Source organism: Tenrec ecaudatus, chromosome 3, assembly GCF_050624435.1.
Source record: "Tenrec ecaudatus isolate mTenEca1 chromosome 3, mTenEca1.hap1, whole genome shotgun sequence".
Taxonomy (NCBI): domain Eukaryota; kingdom Metazoa; phylum Chordata; class Mammalia; order Afrosoricida; family Tenrecidae; genus Tenrec; species Tenrec ecaudatus.
The window spans coordinates 93,460,570-93,465,837 of NC_134532.1; positions in this window are offsets into that span (position 1 = coordinate 93,460,570).

The following is a 5,268-nucleotide window of genomic DNA, read 5'->3' on the forward strand; positions in this document are numbered from 1 at the left end:
TCTCGTCAAATCTTGACCAGCGTCAAAGCAATCACAGCACGAGGCTGCCGCAAAATGGATGGGGGTGGGGTCAGACTGGCCGATAAATAACTTTGGTGTCGGGTTTGGGGGGGACCGACCGTTCGGTTGTTGTGCTCCGGGGTAAGGGGGTCGTCGAGAAGAATCAAAGAAAGGCGGGGGCCAGGGGGTCCGTTCGAGGGAGGAGGAAGGATTAAGCCAAGCCTGTCTGGGAATGCACGGCGCAGATTGGCGTTAACCGTTTCCTGGCCCCTTCCTTTCGTAAGGAGGGGAGGGAGCTGCTAGCCGGAATGATCCGACAGCTTCTCAACAGAACCTTCCTCATTCGGTTTCGCGTCGATCCACAGAGCTTGGCAGTCAAGGGTGAGCGCAGCCAGTAACCGGCACCCCTTGGCGCTCCCCCCACCTTCCAGGTGACCCTGGGCTCCCAGGACTCTGGGCTCACTAAGCTCTGGGGACTTCCCTCAGCACAAACCAGGGGCACTCAGTGTTTTGTTTCATTTTCCTTCCGAACTGGATCCCAGGCGCCAGAAGGCAAACCTTAGGGTTTCAACAATAAGAACAATGAAAGTCCTTTGGACAAGAGAGATCCTTTCCTGTTGCAGTTAGTTTGGAATTTCGATTCCCAATAGAGTTAGCCACCACCACCACCACCACATGTTGTAGCCAAAAGAATGCTAACGAAATTTTGTTTGGTTTTAGGTTTTCCAGAGGAAGGATAGATGTGAGAAAAACTGAAATAACGAAATGCAGTTTTAAATGTTAAATATCTAAGGGCCACACGTACAGAGCTCGATTCAATTTCTGCAACACACTAATAGCTGATTTTGTGGGCACACTTTGCACCTCTGAAAGAAAGAAAGAGTACGAATCAGGTCAGTATTTTTTTTCCTTTAAGGGAAACAACATAGAAAATAAGAGTTTAAGGCAAACAATACGAAATGTAGGGCATATGTCATACATTTCTGCCACAATGACCCCTCTAAATTTAAAACTTTTCTGCACCCGAAGATAGTTCAGGTATGGGTAAACATTGCCCTCTGCTGTTGTCTGTCAGTATTACATCTTTACGTGCTTCTTTTCTTGCTTCAATTGGATGCAGAGACTCAGAAGTATCTGGTTACAAGGCTAATTCCTCCTTCTTGCCTGGAGATAGTGGAAAAGAAAAAAGAACCTTTGGGATCTCTTAGTACCTCTCCTTAGTGAAGGCAAAATATTACTCAGAAGAAGACTAACCACAAGGCAGACAAAACCAGGTCCTGATCATGCAAACAGCCTGTATCACCCAAATCTGACATATAAAACCTAGTTCTAAAACTACTGTCACCAATTCCTTTGTTTCGATCAGTTCATTCCCTTCTGCAAGCCTTTCTCTGTAAGATAATTATGGGTGAACTGGTAACAGACTAGAAAATTAATTTAACCCTTCCTATATTTTTCAGATTTTTAAAATACTGAAAACCTTAGAGGCTATTTTTGAAGATGCATTTTTAAGCCTCTAGTCAAAATCTTCCCTCTACTAGCAAGTTATTCTCTTTTGTATAATTATGTTGGTATAATTTACCATGAAAGATTTTTCCATGAACTAAAATGAAGCTAACATTTTCACACACCGTTGTTGCATGTGATTTTTAAGTAGTACTCTTTCCGTGTGTGTTTGTTTGGGTTGTTTGAGGTCCTTGAACCATAACTCCAAATCACAGCATCCCTGTACACAACAGAACAAAAGACCACCAGGCACTGCTCTGTTTGCTAATGTAGCATAATTCAGTCATCTGAAATATCCATCCAGATATTCAGATATTAATTGTAGATGATAGCTTGTGTAGACAGCGTGTGGGGTAACCTTTAGATTGTGTCTTATTAAGAATTGCATTCTTTATGAGTGAACTTACTTTAGTAGGTGGAAATCACTCAGTCAATTCTGCAACATTGAGAATGGTTAATCTTGGCACTACAGTGTTTTACTTTTTTAAAAGGGGCTGTAGCTAAACAAATGCATAATACAGAAAATATGTGCATATTAAGGGCATAGGATATTTTGGGGTCAATTCCAAAAGAAGAGTATCAAAACTTATGTAGCTGGTGTTAAAATTATTTGAATATATGCAAGTTTTGCATGATGACCACTTTGAAGAAATACATACATTTATGGATAAAATCCACCTGTAAGTGCAAGATATGACAAAATAATAATTTACAAATTATCAAGGGTTCATGGGGGAGGGGGAGCAGGGAGGGAGGAGGAAAATGAGGAGCTGATGCCAAGGGCTTAAGTGAAGAGCAAATGTTTTGAGAATGTTGAGAGCAATGAATGTGCAAATGTGCTTTATACAATTGATGTTAGTATGGATTGCGATAAGAGTTGTATGAGCCCAGAATAAAATGATTTTAAAAAGAAAAAATCCACCAGTCAAATTATAATCTTTGTATATTTAAGTACATCATTAAAGGTAAGATAAAGTTTTTTTACTGGAAAGGAGTAATCCCTCTTGGAATCCACAATTTGGAGTTTATGTTGCACAATAAAAAGTAAAGATCTAAAAATAAATAATAAAGTGAAAGAATATAGATCATTTTGTAAATGAGATATTCAAAAATCATGGGAAACATGATAGATATTACAAGGATAATTTATCATTATAAATAAAATGATACCTTTCATTGCATATAACAACCTTTTATTGTCTTTACTGAGCATGATAGTGGGACAGGAGGAAAGTCAAAGGAAATAGAAGAAAGAGCAGGGAGGCAAAGGGCATTCATAGAGGTCTAGATAAAGACATGTACATATGCAAATATTTACATATGAAGATGGGAAAATATATCTATGTGCATATATTTATAGGTTTAGTATTAAGGTAGCAGAGGACATTGGGCCTCCACTCAAGTACTCCCTCAATGCAAGAATACTTTCTTCTATTAAATTGGCATTCTGTGATGCTCACCTTCCCAACACAACCGCAGAAGACAAAGCAGGTGAATAAGCAAATGTGGTGAAGAATGCTGATGGTGCCCGGCTATCAAAAGGTATAGCGTCTGGGGTCTTAGAGACTTGAAGGTGAACAAGCGGCCATCTAGCTCAGAAGCAACAAAGCCCACATGGAAGAAGCACACCAGCCTATGTGATCACGAGGTTTCGAAGGGATCAGATTTAAGGCATCAGCAGAACAAAAAAAAAATCTTACCTATGGTGAATGAGTGGGGAGTGCAGAGTGGAGACCCAAAGCCCATTTGTCAGCCACTGGAGATCCCCTTGCAGAGGGGTCTAGGGGAGGAGACGAGCTAGTCAAGGTGTGATGTAGCAACGATGAAAAATACAACTTTCCTCTAGTTCCTAAATGCTTCCTCCCCCAACTCCCACTATCATGATTCCAATTCTACCTTGCAAGTCTGGCTAGACCAGAGGATATACACTGGTGCAGATAGGAACTGGAAACACAGGGAAACCAGGGCAGATGATCCCTTCAGTACCAGTGGTGTGAGGGTAGAGGGAGAGTGGGTTGGAAAGAGGGAACCAATTACAGGGATCTACATGTGACCTCCTCCCTGGGGGGTGGACAACAAAAAAGTGGGTGAAGGGAGACATCGGACAGGGCAAGATATGACAAAACAATAATTTATAAATTATCGAGCTCGTGAGGGAGGGGAAAGCGGGGAGGGAGGGGAAAATGAGGACCTGATTTGAGACTGATGAGGGAAATGAATGTACAGATGTGCTTTACACAATTGATGTATTTATGGATTGTGATAAGAGTTTTATGAGCCCCTAATAAAACAATTTTTAAAAAAGAAAAAAAATACAACCAAATTTAGTTTATTTTTGCTTTTTCACCAAAAACTTACCTTAAGGAAAGACTTACGTAATCAAAGCTTTTAATAAGTATGAAATGGGTTTTTTTTAGAAGAGTAGAATATCCATTTTAATAGACTGTGGGAGGGGGGGGTCATATTTTTATGACCAGACATACAAGAAACTAGGGAAATGAAAAACTCATTTAAGCTTTAGAATAGGTACATTGAAACGAACACCTCGTACAAGAACTTGCCATGCACAATTACCACAATTACTTCATCAAATCATGAAAGCATCCTAGCCCAGTCCAACTCGAGTCCATAAACCCAGTGCTAGTCCCTAAGTCCCTCCCACTTCACGCTCACATAACCGCATGCTGGTGCTGCAGAAAGGGGAACTGAGAAGCAGGAAGTTCACAGGCCAGTGGGTGCAGAGTCCCAGGGATCCAAGGCCCGTGGGAACATGGCAGGGTGCTGGTAGCTTTCAGGGTCTGGTGGCCCGCATGGGGCCACCTCTGGAGGCTGGCAGAGTTCCAGCAGACAGGAAGCTGTCTCTTTGAGCCATCATTTGAAATGAGCTCTTTAACGTTTGCTTCGTCATCAATTCTTCCTTTTATTTTAGCTATTCTACTTTCATGAACAAGTTCAAGAGTCCCATCTGACACCATTTAGTTCTCTCTCCTGTCTTCTTATGTTCCTTTGTGTCATCATGTATTATCTATGTCTTTTTTTATGTATAAGACAGAGCTTTATATCAAAAAGTAAATATATAACGGGAAAGCATCCCAGGCCAATCCAACTGAAGTCGATACGTCTGATACTAGTCCATAAGTCCCTCTCCAGACTGACACAGCCACATGTGATGATTCAGAATGCAGGAATCACAAGCTGGTGGGTGCTGCATTCTGTGGATCTGAGGTCAATGGAAACCTAGCTTGGATCCAGTAGCTCAACGGGTGCCCAGCAAGCCAGAAGGCGAAGGTGGATGGAGAGAGTCCTCTTATGAACTTCTTCATGTCATCCCACAACTCATCTAGTCTTTGGCCATTAGTGTTCAGTGCATCAAGTCTGTCATTGAGACATGGATTGTATTCAGGGTATTTTGGCTCTTGTGAACTTGTTTGAACTTTTTCAGCTTCAATCTGATTACATATGAGTAATCGATGGTGCGTCCCACAATTGGTTCCCGGCTTGTTTTAGCTAATGGGATGGAGCATCTTCAGTGTCGCTTTCCAAAGATGTCGTAGATTTGATTCCTATGCATTCCATCTTCAGAGGTCTATATGTATAGTCAAAGCTCAATTTTGCAAAATTAGGCAAATGTCATCAGTCAAAAATAACTATAATTCTGTATTTACACCTACAGATTCCTATTTTTGTCTAAAAGTCTTTGTGCTAACTCATAGCTATGGTGTCAACTTTCTGATATTGTAAGGAAATATTTTAAATACATTA